Raw genomic sequence first — 22,740 nt, 5'->3', positions numbered from 1 at the left:
GATACGATGTGTCCTTGATATGTATGTACCTGTCAGGCAGGAAAGAAATGGTCGTATGAGGGAGCCTTGGTTGACGAGAGAGGTTGAATGTCTTGTAAAGAGGAAAAGGAGGCTTACATAAGGTTGAGGAAACAGGGTTCAGACAGAGCAGGAGAGGGATACAGGATAGCCAGAAGGGACCTGAAGAAAGGGATTAGGAGAGCTAAGAGAGGGCATGAAAAATCTTTGGCGGATAGGATCAAGGATAACCCAAAGGCATTTTATGCGTATGTGAGAAACATGAGAATGACGAGAACGAGGGTAGGTCCGATCAAGGACAGTAGTGGGAGAATGTGTATTGAGTCCGAAGAGATAGAAGAGGTCTGAATGAGTACTTTTCTTCAGTATTTACGAATGAGAGTGACCGTACTGTTGAAGAGGAGAGTGTGAAACGGATTGGTAAGCTAGAGGAGATACTTGTTAGGAAGGAAGATGTGTTGGACATTTTGAACAACTTGAGGATAGACAAGTCCCCCGGGCCTGATGGGATATATCCTAGGATTATGTGGGAAGCAAGAGAGGAAATTGCAGTACCGTTGGCAATGATCTTTTCATCTTCACTGTCAACGGGGGTGGTACCAGGGGACTGGAGAGTGGCGAATGTTGTGCCCCTGTTCAAAAAAGGGAATAGGGATAACCCCGGGAATTACAGGCCAGTTAGTCTTACTTCGGTGGTAGGTAAAGTAATGGAAAGGGTACTGAGGGTTAGGAATTATTGAGTAGGGACAGCCAGCACGGATTTGTGAAGGGTAGGTCTTTCCTTACAAGTCTGATTGAAGTCTTTGAGGAGGTAACTAAGCATGTGGATGAGGGTAGAGCAGTGGATGTAGTATACATGGATTTTAGTAAGGCATTTGATAAGGTTCCCCATGGTAGGCTTTTGCGGAAAGTCAGGAGGCATGGGATAGAGGGAAATTTGGCCAATTGGATAGAAAACTGGCTAACCGGTCGAAATCAGAGAGTGGTGGTAGATGGTAAATATTCAGCCTGGAGCCCAGTTACAAGTGGAGTTCCGCAGGGATCAGTTCTGGGTCCTCTGCTCTTCGTAATTTTTATTAATGACTTGGATGAGGGAGTCGAAGGGTGGGTCAGTAAATTTGCAGATGATACGAAGATTGGTGGAGTTGTGGATAGTGAGGAGGGCTGTTGTCGGCTGTAAAGGGACTTAGATATGATGCAGAGCTGGGCTGAGGAGTGGCAGATGGAGTTCAACCCTGCCAAGTGTGAGGTTGTCCATTTTGGAAAGACAAATAAGAATGCGGAATACAGGGTTAACGGTAGGGTTCTTAGTGAGGTGGAGGAACAGAGGGATCTTGGGGTCTATGTTCATAGATCTTTGAAAGTTGCCACTCAGGTGGATAGAGCTTGTAAGAAGGCCTATGGTGTTTTAGCGTTCATTAGCAGCGGGATTGAATTCAAGAGTCGTGAAGTGATGTTGCAACTGTACAGGACTTTGGTTAGGCCACATTTGGAGTACTGTGTGCAGTTCTGGTCGCCTCACTTTAGGAAAGATGTGGAAGCTTTGGAGAGGGTGCAGAGAAGATTTACCAGGATGTTGCCTGGAATGGAGAATAGGTCGTACGAGGGTAGTTTGAGAGTGCTAGGCCTTTTCTCGTTGGAACGGCGAAGGATGAGGGGTGACCTGATAGAGGTTTATAAGATGATCAGAGGAATAGATAGAGTAGACAGTCAGAAACTTTTTCCCCGGGTACAACAGAGTGTTACAAGGGGACATACATTTAAGGTGAATGGTGGAAGGCATAGGGGAGATGTCAGGGGTGGGTTCTTTACCCAAAGAGTGGTGGGGGCATGGAATGCGCTGCCTGTGGGAGTGGTAGAGTCAGAATCTTTGGTGACCTTTAAGCGGCAATTGGATAGGTACATGGATGGGGGCTTAAGCTAGGACAAATGTTCGGCCCAACATCGTGGGCTAAAGGGCCTGTTCTGTGCTGTATTGTTCTATGTTCTATGTTCTATTACCAAATTATACAGGGGACATTTCTGAAGGAAAAAAAGTACAAGTTATTCGCGCTAACTATAGGATGTTGAGTGCATTTGCTGTGCCATTGAGATAAACTATGAAGTTCTTTAATTGCTTGGCTGTGATTTCCGGTTTGAATGGCTATTATCAGTAGTTTGCTATTTTAGGGGAAGAAAACCTGCAACACACTTTGTACTATGAAGGATTCGAGTAGATATCAATACTGAACACCAGAGATGAGGATGGAACACAATTCTGGTCCCAAAGCACCGGTCACTATTTCAAATCTCTTAACATGTGGCTTCCCTCTTCCTAAAATCATTCATTGACACTGTTTCCTTTCCAGCTGTTGCTTACCGAATCCTCCCTCTGCCTGCGCAAGACAAACCAACTCTGGGTCTTTGGGAAACGCAAGGCTGATGTCAGTCGGCCTTCTGGAGAGGGGATTGTCATTTAATCCGAAAGAGAATTAGGAGCGGGCAGTAATATCACTCACTGGGCTGCGGTTGGCAAATGGGTTTTAACCTGGATACATGTGAGGTATTGCATTTTGGTAAAACAAACAAGGGGAGGGCTTACACAATGAATGCTGGGCTTTGGTAGTTATTTAGAAAAGAGGAACCCAGGGGCGTAGGTATAATTCGTTGAAGTTTGTGGTGCAGGGTGTTTAAGGTTACTTCATTGTTCAGAGCTTTGAAGTTAGAAGTTGGGAAGTCATGCTGAGATTCTGCAGGACATTGATAAAGCCTCTTCTGAAGTACTGTGTGCAGTTCTGTTATAGGAAGGAGATTATTAAGCTGGAGAGGGTTCAGAAGAGATTTATCAGGATGTTACCAGTAACATCTCATCTTCTGCCTCGGAAGCCAACAAACACATGGCATGAACATTGGATTCACTGATTTACAAATCTCCCCTGGCCAACCTAGATCCCAGATCCAACCGCCGGACTCACATCTGCCCTCTCGAGGAGACCTAATGTCCATCTTCCTTCCCACCATCTGCTCCACACTCCCCATCGAACTATCACTATCACCTCCTACATTCGCTCACCTATCACTTATCTTTTCCGCAGCCTCACCCATCACCAAGTTTGTCTTAGCCCCCTTCTCCTTGCCCAGTCCTGAAGAAAGGTCCTGCCTGAAACGTCGACTCTCTTTCTCCTCGGATATTGCCTGGCTTACTGTGCCTTTTCCACCGCCATGCTTTACCTACACTGAATTATCAAACATCTGCAGTCCCCATTGTATCTTAGGTACAATTCCCTGTTAACACAACCATGTCGTTGTCTGTTATTACCGCACGTAGTCTTAGGAACATTTTCTTCTCAGATCATGGGCGATAAAAGTTCTCTCAATGTCTTCCTGATATTGCAGTGCCTGATCAGTAGATACAGAATGTATGCTTCAGTTTATAAACGGAGAACAATGCTTATATTCTGATAAACCTTTGGCATTGCTCCCACATCGAAGGCAGATTGAATGCTTACACATGATTGATCTACCAGACCCAACACTTGTTCCCTCAGTCACCCCCACATATCCCATCCAGAATGTGTAAACTTTAATTATAATTTTGAATTTTAATAAAAGTATTGAATTGAAATGGGTTATCGGGAGGTATTTGTTCAGCAACTGTGATTGATGTCAGTCTCCGTGCATCCTAAATATGTCACTGGAGGGCTTTCCTCTTCTATTAATTAGGTTCAATGTGTTATCCCATAGTATCAGCGGGAGCCTCAGCAACAGCATTAACAGGCATCAGCAGGTTTAGAGAGAGGGGAAGGAGAGATCAGAATCTGAGAACATTCGACTGGAATGTTCCAACAGCGGATCAGAATCTGAGAACATTAGACTGGAATGTTCAAACATGGACAGGACTTTATCTGGGGGTCTTTACTGGCTTTCTCAACCTTGGATGTCGTTAGTTTTGCTCATCTATGCTGTATTGATGGTTATTCAAGCTGGTTACTATCACATCCTTGCTATAGTTGGTATTCCTGGTAAGTCATTCTATCAGTTCATTAAGCCAGGTTGGACTGAATTGCTGCTCATATTATTTAAAATTTAACAAGGTAGATGTCAAGACATTCAATTCCAATGAAATATTCCATTCCTCACAAATAGTATCGAGCAAATTATTCAAGACAGATTACTCACCAATGTGTGAGGAGTACCAGACTGTTCTCAGACACCATAATCCTTCTAGCCTTACATAAACCTACGTTTCAATATCCTTATCACTTACGAATCCTGTCCAATACCGCCATCATAACATCCCCGTCTTCTCCTCAACCTCAGTGCATCTTCTGAATTATCCATCAATAATGCCTTTGTTAAATCGAGATACAATTTATCAAGTCCCTTCTAACCACATGTCAGTTGCAGAATAATTGCTCTTGAGTATGTTGCACTTGTTCATTGCACAGATTCTGTCAGACAGGCAAACACTGCATGCTGCTGAAATCATTGACACATAATCTAGAGGCACAGATTAATAATATGTTGGTATCTCACAAAGGAAGTTGATGTAATTGAACTAAAAGTATCGTCATTTTGTGATAAAAGCCCCATCCGCTTGCTTCATGTCCTTCAGAGTAGTCAATGCGTTATCCTTCCTCAGACATGTCTGTGCAAACCCATAGCAATGTGTTTTCCTCTTTAATGTACTGTGGAACAGCTGAACCAGCCACTCAGTTCAAGATCAGCATAACATGCTGGCCTGACCATGGCTGCACACATCCCGTGAGAGAAGAACAAATGTAAATTTAGCTCCCTTCCACTGCCTGTTTTTCTTATTCCTACATTTCATTTCTATTCAGGTCAGTGACCATTCCCTATTTCAAGTGCAGTCTTTATAAATGAGTCTCTCCCCAATAGAGATGTTCATCTCCAAGGGCATCTCTGGTGCTGGCTTTACTAATGCTGACATGCAGATGTAAGGAACTTTTAAATTCCACAATAGTGACAGTGCATAATAAAGATAGAGAGACCAGAAAGTGAGGGAAAGGAATTATTGTGATCATCACTGAGAGTGTGGTTGTGGCAGTATTTGGAGTATTATGGACAGATTTTTCTCCTCGAAAAGGAATTATCTCATTGCAATGGAGGCTGTGTAAAGGAATTTCACAAGACTAATCCCTGGGTTGATGGTAAAAGAGGAGTGAGTGAAGGTTAATCTGTAGCACTGTAAAAAAATAAGAGGTCATTGCATCGAAACTTGATGGTGATGGACAATCACTCGTTATGTTCTACATAGACACTAAGAATGTGATACATTCCATGGATTGTATTTTTATTTTTACTCAGGATGCATGATTCTGGATATTTAAGTGCCTCTGAGGATAAAATCTTCAGTCAAATCCTGCCTTGATATCAGGGTCAATCCCTTTTACCTAAGCAGGTCAGTTAAACACTTTTGTTAATGTTAATACGTGATAGTGTCTATGTGGACACTGTTTTCTTCTCACAGAGGGTAGTGAATGTCAGGAATTCTCAGATCTAGAAAGTTAGGGGAGCGAGATCACTCCATGTATTTAAAGAGGAGGTAGATGGATTTTTGACCTGTCAGAGAGCTGAAGGGCCTGAAGAATTGCGCCTTAAAGAAGAGGTAATGTCAACAGTAGGTCAGCCATGATAGCATACAATGGCGTGAGCATCCAAATTACCTATTCCTATTTCTTATGTTCTCATATTCTGTCTTTGGAAAGAGAATGGTTGTAATTTTCCTAGAAGTATTGTTATTAAATGTTGGGGACAGTGAGAGAAACGTATTTTGTGAGCCATCTTTTGGAGAGATATGGGCCCGATATTCACAGTGAATCTGGATCTACAACATGACCAACAAATGAAACACTACTTGCAGAGAGGAGACACTCTTTAAAGAGGTGTGAGACCACTTTCATACACAGCTTGGATTTCCCATCACATTTTCCAACCCACAGCAAACCACACAGTGTTGAGGGACTGAATGATATCCTGCAATACTGCGGACCAGCTATTTGGAGCACGTAGTCTCTATCTGCTCCTATACAAATGGTTTTAAGGACTGAATGGAACAGTGGAACAGAGGACTGAGGAGCAGGAGTGGGTCATTAGACACTTTGTCATTGCTCGACCAGACAATAAGATCATGGCTGATTTGATTGTGGTCTGCGCAGCACTTTTCTGTCTGTCCACAATTTTCCTCCATTCACATGTCTGTCAAATTTAGCAAAACACAACTTTGAATAAATACAATCATCCAGGTACAATACTAGGGAACTGCACAAAGCCAAAGTACACATGCAGCACAATTCTGGAAGGCACCACACATTTGTCTAACAGTCTTGTTCCCATTCAATTAATTCTGCTGCAGTTTATCATTTTAGATTTGTTCATGGAATGTGGATGTTGTTGATAGGCCAACATTTATGGACTGTGTCTAATTACGCTGGAAGTGGTGCTGTTGAGCTGCCATCTTGGGATGAAACCTCTGAGGAAGAGAATTCCCGTTTGAACAGCCCGTGCGAATTTCTCATTTCTGCTCTGACAAATGTTGGAGGGTCACAGTGTCCTCTTCCAGCCCCACGTCTCCACTGTTTACAACAGGTTTGAAGTGTAACCTAGGTAATTCTCTCGAAAAATGTGAGACACAGAGTCACACACGTACATACACATACACAATCGCACATGTCTGAAGATGAAAAATAATAGAAAAAGGTTTCCAGGGTTTCATAGTAGTTGAACTCATTTCAAATGGAAAAGAGGTAATGCGTCCCAACTGATACTCTGTCTCCGACGTTATTCTCAAACAAGCTGCTGGTATGAGACTTCTTCCTGGAACAGTTGGATTTGGCAGAATTTCCATTCCTTCAAGCAGTGGACCGATTCCCATGGATGTTCAACAGGAATGCTGCAAGTTTGGAAAAGATGACTCAGGGAATTTTTACTCTCACATTTTGCTGTCAGAAGTAACAAAGTTAGAGAGAGAGAGAGTGCAATAGACTGTGGCTTACGACCATAAGATCATCCGATATAGAAACAGAAATTAGGCCATTCAGCCCATAGAGTCTGATCCACCATTCAATTATGGCTGACAAGTTTCTCAACACCATTCTCCTGCTTTCTCCCTGCAACCCTTGATCCCATTAAGAAACTAACTATCTCGGCCTTAAATATACTCAATGACCTGACCTCCACTGCATTCTGTGACAATGAATTCCATAGATTCTCCACTCTCTGGCTGAAGACGTTAATCCTTACCTCCGTTCTAAAAAGATTTCCCTTTACTCTAGGGTTGCATCCTTGGGTCCTAGAGTCTCCTACCAATGGATGTCTTCTCACCATCCGCACTGTCCAGGCCATTTAGTATTCTGTATGTTTCAATTAGATCCACCACATCCCTCTGAACTGCATCAAGAACAGACCTAGGGTCCTCAAACGTTCTCATAATTTAAGCTTTTCATTCCTGGGACTATTCCCGTGAATCTCCTGTGAACTCATTCCAAGGTCGGCACATCCTTCCTGAGATATGGAGCTCAAAACAGCGCACAATACTCCAAATATGGTCTGACAAGAGCCTTATAGAGCCTCAGAAGTACGTTCCTGCTTTTATATTCAAATCCTTTCCAAATAAATTCCATTACTGCATTTGCCTTCCTAACTACTGATTCAACCTGCAGGTTTACATTGAGAGAATCCTGGAGTAGAACTCCCAAGTCCCATGGCACTTCAGACATCTGAATGTTCTCGGTAGTCCATGTTTTTATTCTTCCTAACAAAGTGCATGTTCCCACAATTTCCCACTTTGCCACTTCTTTGCCCAATATCCTAACCTATCCAAATCCATTGTGAACCTCCCTGCTTCTTCGACGTTACCTGTCCCTATACGTATCTTTGTTTCATCTTCTAACGTAGCCAGACTGCCTTCAGATCCTTCTTCTGGATCGTTAATGTATAAAGTGAAAAGTTGTGGTCCCAACACTGAGCCTTACGGAATGCCACGTGTCACCGGCTGTCATCCTGAGAAGGACACTTTTGTCGACACTCTTTGCTTCCACCAGCCAGCCAAACTTCTATCCATGCTAGCACCTTGCCTCTAACACCATGGGCCCTTGCCCTACTCAGTAGCCTCCTGTCGGCACATTGTCAAAGACCTTCTGGAAGTCCAGGTGAATCTCCTTGTTCTAAGCAGATCCCCAGGACCTGAACAGGTGTACCCTAAAACTCTGTGGGAAGTTGGAGGAGTGATTGCTGGGCTACTTGCTGAGAGATTTGTACTGTTGATAATCACAGGAGAGGTGTCAGAAGACTGGAGTTTGGCAAACGTGGTGCCACTGTTTAAAAAGAGTGGTACAGACAAGCCAGGGAACTATAGGCTAGTGAGCCTGACATCGGTGGTGGGCAAGGAAATCCTGAAGTACAGGATGTACATGCATTTGGAAAGACAAGGACTGATTAGGGACAGTCAACATGGCTTTGTGCGTGGGAAAATATATCTCACAATCTTGATAAAGTTTTTTGAAGAAGTAACGAAGACGGCAGAGCACAAGATGTGATCGAAATGGACTTCAGTAACGCGTTCGACAAGATTCTCCATGGGAAACTGGTTAGAAAGTTTAGATCTCACGGAATACAGGGACAACTAGCCATTTGGATACACAACTGGCTCAAAGTTTGAAGACAGAGTGTGGAGGTGGAGGGTTGTTTTTCAGGCTGGAGGCCTGTGAACAGTGGAGTACCAGAAGGATCAGTGCTGGGTCCTCTTTTTTGTCATTTGCATAAATGATTTGGGTGAGAGCGTAAGTAAGTATGCAGATGACAAAAAAATAGGAAGTGTAGTGGAAAGGGAAGAAGGTTACCTCAGAGTACAACAGGATTTTGATCAGATGGGCCAACGTGCTGAGAAGTGGCAGATGGAGATTAATTCCAATAAATGCGAGGTGCTGCATTTTGGGAAAGCTAATTTTAGCAGGACTTATACACTGAATGGCAAAGTCCTGGGGAGTGTTGCTGAACAAAGAGATCTTGGAGCGCTGGTTCAAAGCTCCTTGAAAGTGTAGTCGTAGGTAGATATAATAGTTAAGGCGGCGTTTCGTAAGCTTTCCTTTTTTGGTTAGAGTAATGAGCATTGGAGTTGGGAGGTCATGTTACGGCTGTACGGGACACTAGTTAGGCCACTGTTGGAATATTGCGTGGAATTCTGGCCTCCTTCCAGTCGGAAATACATTGTGAAAATTGAAAGGGTTCAGGAAGGTTTTACAAGGATGTTGACAGGGTTTGAGGATTTGAGGTACAGGGAGAGGCTGTACAGGCTGGGGCAGTTTTCCCCTGAGCGTTGGAGGCTGAGGGGTGACTTTATAGAGATGTACAAAATTATGAAGGCCTTGGAGAGTATAAATGGACAAAGTCTTTTCCCTGGGGTCGGGGATTCCGGAAATAAAGGGCATAGGTTTAGGGTGAGAGGCAAAAGATGTTGGGTGGCACAGTGGCGCAGTGGTTAGCAATTCTGCCTTACAACGCCGGAGGACTCGGGTTCAATTCCCACCTCAAGATGTGCAGACTTGCTGTGCGGAGTTTGCGGGTTCCCCCATGTCTGCGTGGGTTTCCTCCCACAATCCAAAGTTGTGCAGGTTAGGTGAATTAGCTATGCTAAATTGCCCGTCGTGTTAGGTGTAGGGGAATGGATGGCGGGTCGGTGTGGACTTGTTTCCATGCTGTAAGTAATCTAAACGTAAAAGAGACATAAGGGGCAACTTTTTCACACAAAGGGTGATACGTGTATGGAATGAGCTGTGGTGGAGGCTGGTACAATTGCAGCAGTTAAAAGGCATTTGGATGGTTGTATGAATAGGAAGGGTTTGGAGGCACTGGGTCGGTTGGAGGAGATTGGGTTGGGATATCTGCTAGACATGGACAGATTGGACGGAAGGGACTATTTCCATGTTGGACATCTCAATGCCACTATAACTGACACAGTCAGTTCGTAAGTGCAATTAGTGTGAATGGTATTTGGTGGAATACGTGTAAGTGGAAAGCTAAAGTTAGGTTGGAGTTTGTTTAAGGGTAATGGAATATAGAGGTAAAGACATCATGAAGCAGTTGCATAGTGTGTTGGTGAAAACCTGAGGTATTGAGTGCAATGTTGGTGACCTAATCTAAGAAAGATTACATTGATCACAGAGGACGTGCAATGGGCATTCTCCAGATTAATTCCTCAGATGACAAGAATTTCTGATGGAGAGAGTTGTCTTGCGACCTCTCCAGTTTCAATGCATGACAAGTGATCGCAGTGAAATTTCAAAAATCTTTGATATATGTGATGAGGTGGAAATAAACAGGGTGTTTCTCTAGCGGTCTACACTATATTTAAGGCAAATAATGACAGGATAAGGGATATGCCATTTAAAACCGTAATAAGGAGGAAATCCTTCCCTCGGAGGGAACTGACTGACACAGGGGAATGGAAGCCTGTTGGCAGGGCAAGATTAAGGAGAATCCCGAGATATTCTTCACGTATATCAAGTGTAACAGAACAACCAGGGAACATGTATGGCCTATTACTGACTTGCCAAGCTGCATACAAACTCAACCTCCTGGTAGAAGGCTGTTTGGTGACTGGAGCCCAATTTCCCCTGGTGTACCGCAGAGATCAGTGCTGTGTCCCTTATTATTTCTGGTATTCATAAATGATGTGAAGGTGAAGGGGTAGGAGGAGTGTGATAAGTAAGTTTCTGTTTGACACAAAGATTGGCCGGGTGGTTAGCAGTGAGGAGGAAGGTCTTATGTTCCAGGAAGTTACAGATAGAATGGTCAGATGGTAAGATCAATGGCAGATGGAATGTAACCCTGATAAATATGAGGTGATACACTTTGGAAGAAGGAACCAGACAGGGGAGTACTCAAAGAATTGCATCACACTAGGAAGCTCAGAGCTTCCTTCTCCACACATCCCTGAATGTGAGTGGATATGATAATTGATGAATTCAGCATGACTGTAGATAAAGCCTTTATTCATTGACCCAAAGATTATACGAGTTTTATATAGCACTTTGGTAAGGCCAAATGAAATATTTTGTGCAGTTCTGGGAGCCACACTACAGGAAGGATGTGATTGCACTGGATGAGGTGCAGAGGGGATTCACCAGGATGTTCCCTGAGGTGGAACATATGAGCTGTGGAGAGAAGCTGGGTAAGCTCGAGTTATTTATTTTGGAGCAGAGGAAGTTGAGTGGGTAAGTAATTCAGGTTTAATATTACAAGATCATGGACAGGGTGATTAGACTACAGCTGTTCTTTTTAGTCGAAGTGTCACCTTCCTTCCAGTCAGAAACCAGGGAATGGAGAATGGAGAACAGAGAAACATGACACAACTACTTCAATTATGTCTTCATGAAGAAAGACATAAACAAAGCCTACCCAGCAATAGGAGAAAATCTGAGTCTGATGAGAAAATGATGCAGAAAGAAATAGTAAATAAACTATTTTGGAGAAATTATTAGAACTGAAAATAATGGGCATAGAAAACAATCAACACACATTGACGAAAAGGAAAACATATTTGAGAAACTGACTTGTAGATTAATTACAGAAAAAACAATAGCGGCACTGAACTTGGATTTTCAGCAAGAATTTTAATAGAGTCCCCAGCTTAGTGTGCAAAGTAAAAGCACATGGGATAGGGGTAAATATATGACCATGGTGTTAAAATGGGAGTTTTGACAGGAAACAATAAGTAGGAATAAATGGATAGTTTTCAGTTTCGAAGGATCATGAGGCATTGCAATGATTGGTGCTGGGGCCCAGATATTCAGAATACATCTCAAACATCTCGTTGACGGAAACAAATGCAAAGTTTCCAAGTCTGCTGATGGAACAAGGATTTTGAAAAGTGAGGAGGATGTGAAAAAAAAATGTAAAGGTGTTTGAAACAAATGGAGTGAATAAGTAAATATGTGGCAGAGGAAGAGCACTGTGGATAGATGTGATGTTGTCTACTTTGTTGGGAAACACTAAAATGCCAGCCAACCATTTCAAAAGGGAGTGGTTGAGAAATATCAATCTATAAAGGGAACTGCACTTTTCTTTTGTTATTATTTGGACAGACCTCTGAGTTCCATGCAGGGCAGTGAGTTCTGAAGACAGAAGTCAGTACTGGGAATACATTGGCACACAGACCAGTTTACGCAGACCCACCAAGTGGGGAGCTGTAACATTGAAAAGGATCTGGGATTTCCCTGTACACCAGTCACTGAAAGCAATATTGCAGGAGCAGAAAGCAGTTTGGAAGATAAATGGGGTGTTGACCCTTATTTCAGGGGGATTTGAGTCCTGGAGTAAGGGTGTCTCAGTGCAGCTGTACAGGCCCTTGGCGAGACCTCAACTCGAACATTGTGCAGTATTGTGTGCAGTTTTGGTCTCCGTACCTAATAAAGGACAAACCTGACATTGAGGGAGTGCAGTGAAGGATGACCAGACTGATCTCTGGGATGATAGACTTTTTATGGCAGCAGAGTGTGGGGCGACTGATCCTGTATTCCATGGTGTTTAGGAAAATTAGTGGAGATATCAGTGAGATATATAAAACACTGACAGGGTGAGATATATTGGAAGCAGTGATGATAATTCCCCTGGCTGGGATGTCTAAAACACGGTGCCACAGTATTAGGTACAGGCAGATCACAATGCATTTAAATAAGAATAAATGTCTGCACTCAGAGACTGGTGAACCTGAGAATTCTCTCTCACATAAGGCTGTGGATGACAAGGCACTGAAGACTAATAAGGATGTCTAGACACCGAAAGGATGGGGGAGAGAGCAGGAGTATGGTGTAGAAATAAAGAGTCACCCATCATTATATTGAATTGCATAGCAAACTCGACAGACAAAAGGGACTACCGCAGTTCCTGTTTTATAGCTTCACAAGGTTAATCACATTAAGGGATGTGTGCAGTGTGTGGAGAAAGTGCATTGAGGAGATGTTCAGACGTTAACTAGAATGGGGCAGGCTCAATGTGGTGTATGGCCTATTCCATTCCCGACGTTTCTGAGCGGTCTGTGGGAAAGATCTGTCGATGTTGTCACAAGTTCACAGGTGTTGCGAAGGAGGTCTGTGCAGGGTCAACAGGACTGTGTTTCCCGTTCCCTTTTCCATACTGAGACTGGGGCTGGGTGTTCTGTCCAGTTTTATCGCTTAAGACCTCGGAGCAATTTGATTAAATAGAGTGTCTTGCTTGGCCTTTTCAGAGACCATTGAAGAGTTTTTCACATGTCTGTGTGTGGAGTCACTTTTAGGTCAGACTAGGAAGGCACGGGAGACTCACTTCCTGAAAGTATAATGGAAAAGCAAATTGGTGTTTACAATCGACATTGACTTCAAGGTCACTCTTACTGACACCAGATTTGAGATCTCGATATTTTATTAATTGTTTTTAACTTCCACCAGCTGCCAAAGCATTAGGCTTGTCTGGATTATTAATCCAGTGACTTCCAAAACAGCACCATCTCCTTTTGGGAACCGATCGGAAACGACACTGAGCTTGTAATGTCTGTGCTGCTTGACAGCTCTGTCAAAAAGAACTCCCAATTTGACTAGCGTGATGAGACTGAGAGGGTTGTAATTGGTCAGATTGTAATTATTCCCCGCTTAGGAAACGGGCACACTGAGTAATTTTCCACATTGCCAGGGAGATGTCAGAATTGGTGCTAGAATGAAACAGCTTCCCAAGGGACACGGCTTGTGCAGCACAAGTCTTCAGTCCTATTGCAGGAATGGTGTGAGGGCTCATTGCAATTGTCGTATCTGCTGTGTCCAGCTGTTTCTTCATGCCATGTCCAGCGAATTGAATTGGTTGAAGACTGGCCTCTGATTCTGTGGGCATCATGAAGACGGCGAGTTGAATCATCGACTCAACACCCCTGGCTAGGATGTTGCAAATACTATTTCCTTGTTTTTTTTTTACACTGATGTGAAGAGCTGATCCATTAACAGAATGAGAATAATTGTGGAGACCTCTCCACCAGTTCGTTATTTAAACGTCTATCACGATTTTTGGCCGGATGTGGACGGCTGCAGATGTTTTATCTGGGTGTCTTGACCTTGTGATAATTTCTCTCTTTCTACAATATGTATTGGTGTCATCTGATTCGATAGGATTCATTGTCGAATGTATCTAAGTCGAGTGAAGATCTTTGTTTATATACAGTTCTGGCAGATCATAGTGAGAATTGGAGCTGCCTTTTTTTAGTGACATGGAGAGGCCGAAATTTAAAAGTCTACTACAGCTGTCTGTTTCTGAAGAGCCACAAAAAAGCCAGACATTAAAATAGATTGCTTCAGCATTAGTGGCAAAAGGGTCCTTGAGAAGGGAATTATTCCAAGGCAAAAGAAAAGATAATCTGATTCGCAAGATTCTGAAACATGCCAACATCGTGACAAAGAAGGTTCTTTTCTTTAAAAACAATTGATGATTTGTAACGGAACACAGATGAAAGAATGAAATTGTAGCACAAAAACTCTGAAGAATCACTACAAAAGGTAACTTATTCTGATCTCAGTAAGGATTCTTTTCAGCTACAAAAAGAGCAACTCAACAGAAGCTCGCTGCGCCTTTGAAACTCGTTACAATAGTAATACGTTCGAGTTAAATGTTTGGTAAATAATCATGGACACAGATTTCAACATAAGTATAAAACCTTAAAGAGATGCCTGGCAGGTCTTGTCGAATTCGCTAAGAAAAAGGTTAACAGTAGAGATGATTATAATATTATGAATTTTGTAACAGAATCAACTTTTCTAATGTAAAATTCATGCAATCCTTCAAGAGAAACAATGAGGGATATGACTAAAAAGCGCACAGCCACGAAATTTGGAATGCATTATAGAAAGATCCCAAGGACTAGATATAACAAAAATCGTTAAACATTCGAAACAAATAAGAACCTTGGGCTGTCCATGCGAGTGTCCATCATTGATCAGTAGTTTTACTAAATTGGTTCTGCAGAAGGCGAGTGGAGGGTATACTGACAAAGTTGTGTACGATCATTGCAACACAGGACAAATAAAAATACTGTATTTTTACTGTAAAATAGAAGTATGTCATTGATTTGCCTTCTGATCTGAGCTAACGATTAAGGAAAGGATTGTCTTCTCATGTCAAAGCCAGATTCGGGGAAGTTCCTTTGGTAGTCTCCTAGCATTAACCAGGCTTTGCTTGAATTAAAGTCCATTTCGTGCCAGTGTCCTGTCTGCCTCCAGAGTCTTTGTCCCGAGCTGGGGAATCTCGGTCCTACAATAAGCAAGGACATACAGATCATAGGGTAAAGGAAAAACTTAGACTGAGACATTCAGGCTACACCAGAAAGGGCATGCAATAGGCAACATCAATGTGAGCAAGATTTGCATTATTTGAAGCTAGAGAGTCCATTCCTTAGTTTAATAATGGCTGGGAAGCTGCTGTTCATGAGCCGCTGGTTTGCGTGTTCAAGCTTCTGTAGTGTCTGCATGATGGAAGAGATTGCAGGAGAGATTCAGGGTGCGATGGGTCTTTGATCATGTTGTCAGCCTTTCCGTGGCAGTGAGCTGTGTAAATGGAGGCAATGGATGGCAGGTTGGTTTCCGTGATGGCATGGGCTGTGCACACAACCTTCTGTCATTTCTCTTACTGTCCTGGACAGAGCTGTAGCCACACCGGGTCATTATGCACACAGATAGTTTGCTCTCAGTGGTGCATTTGTAGACATTGGTGAGGGTCCTTGTGGACATGTGAAATGTCTGATCTGCCAGAGAAAGAAGAGGCATTGTTGTGCCATCTGGACTGTCACATCTGCATGGGAAGTCGGTTCTCGTCACTCCGAGCAACTTAATGCTTTCCACCCTTTCAAATAATTTGCATTGTTGCAGATGAGGGCATGTTCTCCTCCTTTCTTTCTGAAGTCATTGATCAGTTGGTTAGTTCTGCCGACGTTGAAAGAAACGTTGGTCTCAGTGCAGCACATCCCCAAGTCCTCTATTTCCGTTCTGTATTTTTACTTGCCGTCATTACATCTCTGTCCTACTATGATGGTGTCATCAGTGAACATGTCGATGGCATTCGTTCAAAATTTGGCAATGCATCGTGGGTGCACAGGGAGTATCATCGGGGGCTGAGGACATATCCTTTGGGATTACAGTGTTGAATGTTGTCATGGAAGAGACACACTGACTTACTTTCACTGATTGTGCACTGTAGATCAAAAAGCTGAGGATCCAATTTCAGAGGGCGGAGCGAAGACTAAGGTGAGGGAGTTTTGTGATCAGTCTGAAGGGAACAATGGAGTTGAAGGTGAACCCATATTCAATGAGGAGGAATCTGAGGTGGCACCCGCTATGGACCCATTCCACTAGTCGGAAAATTGTAGGGGATCGAGGCAGGTCTGGAGACTGGAACTGATGTGGGCCATGACTAGACTCTTGAAGCACTTATGCCCCCTTCAGTCTCCTGCGCTCTAAAGAGAAATGTCCCAGCTTATCCAACATCTCCGTATGACTCAGACCCTTGAGTCCTGGCAACATCCTTGTAAAGTTGCAGTTAAATATCATCCTTCCTATAGCAAGGTGACCAAAACTGAACAATTTACTCTGCTCTCAATTATTATGCTGCTGTGATATTATTTTATTATTTGTGTTATTCTGAAATCTTATTATGCATTGACTCCTCTGACGGCAATCCCCTCGGGTGAACGTCCTCCTGACAGCTTGACTTTGAATCAATCTATTTTGTTTGGGCAGATATTTTGAGGCCGCTGCATATCAGAGAACAGGAAGAGATGATGGATGTTTGTGCGGCGTGTATCCTTTACTGGACCAGCTTCTCTCCAGCCACTAAAACTTTTATTGTCGGTCAGAGTACCTCAGCATTGTTCCATCACAGAAGGAAGCTATTCAGCCCATTGTAGGTGCATGAACATAGAACATTTCATCTCAGTACCTGCAACATCCTTCAGCACTGCCCACAGCTCCACCGACCTTACTGTGAACCGTACATTTACTAAGTCATCCTTCCATTCCCTCATTCAGGTCATTTTCAAAAAGACAAACAAAAGTCGCCCCCGAACACATTTTTACAGTATAACACTAGAGACTGAACTCCAGGATGAACATTCCCCTTTAACTTCCACCCTCTATCTTCTTTCAGCTAGCCAATTTCTGATCCAAACGGCTAAGTCACCCTCAATTCCTTGTTCCGTATTTTCTGGGAAAAAGTAAGGAATACAGATGTTTGAGATCAGAGTCGAAAGTGTGGCGCTGTAAAAGCACAACAGGTCAGGCAGCATCCGATGAGCTAGGAGAAAGTGGAGATGTCAGATGCTGGAGACCAGAATACTGATTCCTGATGAAGGGCTTACAATGAAACATCGACTCTCCTATTCCTTTGACGCTGGCTCATCTGTTCTGCTTTTCCAACACGACACTCTCCACATTTTATGCAATAGCCTACCAAGGGGGACCTATCAAACGTTTTACTGAAATCCATATTCCCCACTTTACCCTCATCCACCTGTTTGCTCACCTTCTCAATGAACTCAGTAAGATTTGTGAGGCATGACAAACCCTTCACAAAACCTTGGTGACTATCCGTAATCAAATGATTCTTTTCGGGATGATAATAAATCCTATTTCTTATAATCCTTCCGAACACTTTACCCATAACCAAAGTAAACCTGGTATATAATTACCAGGGTTGTCTCTTCTCACTTTCTTGAACAAGAGGACAACATTTGCTGTCTTCTTGCTCTATTCCTGTAGACAATGGCGATGTAAAGATTCGAACCAATGGTAGTGTAACCTCCTCCCTAACTTCTCAGAGAATCCTACGATTAATCCCTTCTGACCAAGGGGACCTATCTATTTTCACACTTTCCAGAATTGCTAACATCTCCACCTTATGAACCTCAATCCCATCTAGTCTAATAGCTTTTACTCCATATAGGTCTCTACAGCTTTGTCTTTCCATTGTGAATACTGATTCAAATCTTTATTTAGTGCCTGTCCTATCTCCTTGGACTACACACACAACTTCACACTACTGTCCTTGATTGACGCTAATCTTAATTTAGTCATTATTTTATTCCTGACATACTGATAGAAAGCTTGAGGGTTTTCCTGGTTCCTACTTGCCAAAGACTTCTCATGCACTCTCTTGGCTATTCTTATCTTTTTCTTTAAGTCCTTCCAGGATAACTTGCAACTCTCAAGCATCCGAACTGAGCCTTCACGTTTCATCTTTACATAAGCCTCCTTCTTCCTCTTGAGAAGAGATTCAACTTCTTCAGTAAACCACAGCAGCATCACTCGACCACTTCCTTCTTTCCTGACATGTATAAACTTATCAAGGACACACAGTAGCTGTTGTTTGAAAAAGCTCCCCATTTGAATTGTGCCCATCCCCTGTAGTTTCCTTCCCCATCCTATGCATCCTAAAATCTTTCTTAATCGCAGCATAATTGCATTTCCCCCAGCTATAACTCTTGCCCTGCTGTATACACCTGTCCCTTTCCATCGCTAAGATAAGAGAACTGAATTGTGGTCACTATCAGCCAAGTGTTCACCTACCTCCAAAGGTAATACCTGGTCTAATTCATTACACAGTACCAAATCCAATTTGGCCTCGTCCCTTGTTGGCCTATCTACATACTGTGTCAGGAAACCATTCTGCACACATTGGATAAAAACTGACCCATATAAAGTAATTGAACTGTATCGTTTCCAGTCAATACTTGGAAAGTTAAAATCATCCATAACAACTACTCTGTTATTTTCGCTACTATCCAGCATCATCTTTGTAATCCTTACTCTACATCTCTGGAACTTTTCAGAGGACGATAACGAACTGTCAACAGGGTGACCTCTCCGTTTTTGTTTCTAACCTCTTCCCATACTAACTCAGTAGACGAGACCTTATCAAACATCCTTTCTGCCAACGTAATATTGTCTTTGATTAACAATGCCACCCCCCCCCCCCACCCCCCACCACACACGCACTTTTAGTACCTTCCATGTTCTTAATGAAGCCTCTAAACCCCGGACCCTCCAACGATCAGTCCTGTCCCTGCTCTATCTATTTCTCCACATGGCCACAACATCAAGCTATACAACTGCACAATTTGGAAACAGGAAGTGGTTGGAGGGATGTTAAACGAGGGTGAGTTGGATAGATTAGAAGACCGCATGAGGGGAGATAGACAGGAACAGACAGAAAATAGAAGTTTTATTTCGAGATTCTCACGGAATGCAACGCCGTTATCTAGTGCCGTTCCCTTTGAGCACTGTGCGAATACTGGCTGTAGGCCCAGAGAATTTATATTCAATAATATCACAGAGCTGAATTTTCTGACAGTTAAACAGAGTCCAAAAGGCCAAGTGATTAATTTTTACAATGACAAGGTGGTTTAATTTAAATAGACTGGGTTAACAGCAGCAGGAACTGAGAATCCTGCTCGATACTGAGATACTGCGCCAGAGAATCTCAATGAGTTGGATCACTGACAGAGGGGAAATCAGCATCTCAGTTGTGGGCCAAATAATGATTGATAAAGATTGCACAAAACTTCCGTGGTTTTGAAATACTCATTTCAATTTATGTAGCTCATTATTATGAGTGTATCTTATTTCTTTGTACTTCCCATAGTATGGACAGAAAATAATTTTATCCTGTCTTTTATGTTCAATAAACAGATTTTACTCATCATTCCTCATTTTAAATGTATCCTTGAATCTGTTCTTCATATGAGTCATAAAGGGTAACATTCCAATAATGTTATTATTTTCCCTCCCTCCATTCTGAACTGCCATGTCCCCCAATTCTCTCTATATTCTGTCTCCTCCACAACGCCATAATCACACTGTAATTGAATCCCGTAAATTACATTTCATCACAGTTCATAAACATCGATAACATCAATAGGACAGGCCTCATCTGCCTCTCTCTCTGAACCTGGAATAATAATCTGAATTGCATTTGTCACGTTCAGTTCCCTGTTAACATATCCATGCCATTTGTCTGTTATTACCACACGTTTCTCAGACACACATTCCCTTCAGATTATGAACTGTAAAAAATTGTCTCAGTATGTTATCGAAATAATGATGCTTGATAACTAGTTTCAGGATGTACGTATCCATTTATAAACAGAGAAGCATGTTTACATTCTGGTAAACTTATGGCATTACTCCTACATCCAAGGCAGATTGAATGGCTACATTCAATTAATCTACCAGCCTCAAGATTTGTTCCATCAGTCACCCTCAGATATCCAATCCAGAATGCGGAAGTTTGATTCATTGTTTTGAATTTTAATAAAACAACATTGAAATGAAAAGCGTTGGCTCGAGCTATTTGTTCAGTGACTGTAAATGTGTCACTGGAGGGTTTGCCTCTTCTTTTAACTAAGGACTCGGTTCAATGTATTATCCCAGTATGGGGGGAGCTTCACAGACTGGACTAACAGGGATCAGCAGCTTGAGAAACGGGGGAGGAGAGATCAGAATCTGAGAGCATTAGACTGGAATATTACAACAGACAGGGCTTTATCCTTGGGTCTTTACTACTTTTCTCAGCCTTGGATATCATTATCCTAGCATTACGGATCGAAGATATCCTTTGGATTATTCAAGGTGATTATTATCCCATCCTCGCTATAGTTGGTGTCCCTGGTAAGTCATTCCACCTGACCATTAAGCTGAGTTGAACTGCATTGCTGTACATATTCAAATTTTAGAATTTCGAAGTCATCATTTTGAGATCCAGTGAAAACTTTTATTTTTGACAGATTATAACTAGCAAATTACTGTTCACAACTTACTCAACAATACGCGCGGAGAAACCACACTGTTCTTCAACTCCATGATCTTTTTTCTCCATTCAGATTTACATTTCTACATATTCACCCTACTCACCAACCCTGCCTAAGACCACTATCAGAATAAATCAGTCACCTTCTCAGGCACAGTGCAACTGCTGAATAATCGATCGTTTGTACCTTTGATGAATCCAGATATAACCATTTCAAGTCCCTTCTAACTATACTTCCGTCAAAAAATATTTGCACTTGAGATGGGTAATTTGTTCTCTCCACAGACTCTGTCAGATGAACCGACGATGCATGGTGGTCAAGTCATTGACTCATCATCAAGAGGCACAGAATAATAATATTTTGGTATCTCATGAAGGAAGTTGATGGAATGCAAATACAATCATCACCACTTGTTTTAAACAGAAGCCTATCTGTTTGCCTCATGTCCTTTAGAGAAGCCGAAGGGTCATCCTTCCCTGGTCAGATCTCTGTGTGACTGCAAACCCACTGTGGTGTGTTTTACTCTCTACTGTCCTGTGGAACAGCTGAACCAGCTACTCAGTTCAGGATCAGCATAACATAATGGTCTGACCAGAGCTGCACACACCCCGTGAGGGCAAAACAAAAGAAAATATCCCTCCCATCCTCTGCCTGATTTCCATGTTCCTGCAAGTCATTTCCATTCAGGTAGGTGACCATTCCCTGTTTTGAGTGATTTTGTTTCGCATTGAGTCTCCCTCCGAGAGTGATATTCATCTCCATCGGCACCTCTGGTGATGACTTTATTGATGCTGACGTACAGATGTAAGGAACGTCTAAATTCCACAGCATTCGCAGTGTAGAGAGAAGGAATGTTATTTTACGGCACAGGGAAGAAGCTCAGACAGCTAAATGAGGGAACAGAATTATTGCAATCAACCCTGAGAGTGTTGGTGAGATAGTATTTGGGGTATTGTGGGCAGATTTTCTCTCTTTTATAAGGAATAATTCTCTTGGCAGAAAGCGTGTAAAGGAGTTTCACCAGACTAATTGTTGGGATGACTGTACCATCAGGAGTGCATGAGGATTAATCTGTAGCGCTTTGAGGGAATAAGGGGTGATTTCATTGAACCTTAAGGGGATAGACGGTCACTCATTATATTCCAAACAGATAATGATACGGTGATAAATTCCATGGCTTGTTTATTACGTGGTTTAGATGATTCTCAAAAGTTTAAAACGTCTGGGAACGTCCCTCTCACCCATGCCACTCCTCATTTGGATTGAGAGAGAGAGAGGGCCAGTCTTTGAGTAACCTCTCCCCACATTACGAACGTCATGTAATCCACAATCCCGACAGGAGGCTCAATAACTTCATGCCAAAACAGTTAACAATTCCCATGAGCTTCTGGCCTCCATGAAGAACATGGGTATGTCTTCAGAGATCGAAGATACCTCTTTGAGACTTGGTACAAAACATTTGGCTTCCTTCCTCTCTGGTGGCAAAACATGTTAAAGTATCATGTGTTCCACAGACAATGGAGCTACGAGGAACATTGTTGAGCCGTCTATGTGTGCATTCTCTGCTCCATTGGCTTTTCAGGTTGGAGCATCAATGACACCCTCCTGTTCCTGTATAAATGTCTTGAGGGTCTGAATGGCCTCCTCCTGCTCCATTGGAACAGGTTCAAGGATGTGATTGGGCTCTGCCTGTTCCTGTTTAACAAATCAATGCACTGACCAGAACCCTCCTCTTCCTGGGGAACAGGCAGCACAATTGAATGGCTGTCACTCTTCTTGTTCAGTCATTTCGTTGGGCTGAATGGCTTCTACACATCCGATTGTAACCAGCTTGAGGTGCTGAATGAACCCCTCTTCTAACTGTGGAAATGTGAAGTGTCTGACAGCGCTGTCACACACTGGGCTGAGGG

This window comes from Chiloscyllium plagiosum, unplaced genomic scaffold (genome assembly GCF_037043375.1).
Source record: "Chiloscyllium plagiosum isolate Xiang-an unplaced genomic scaffold, Cpla_swu_hap1 HiC_scaffold_51, whole genome shotgun sequence".
Lineage (NCBI taxonomy): Eukaryota > Metazoa > Chordata > Chondrichthyes > Orectolobiformes > Hemiscylliidae > Chiloscyllium > Chiloscyllium plagiosum.
Note: the sequence above shows the minus strand (reverse complement) of the source record.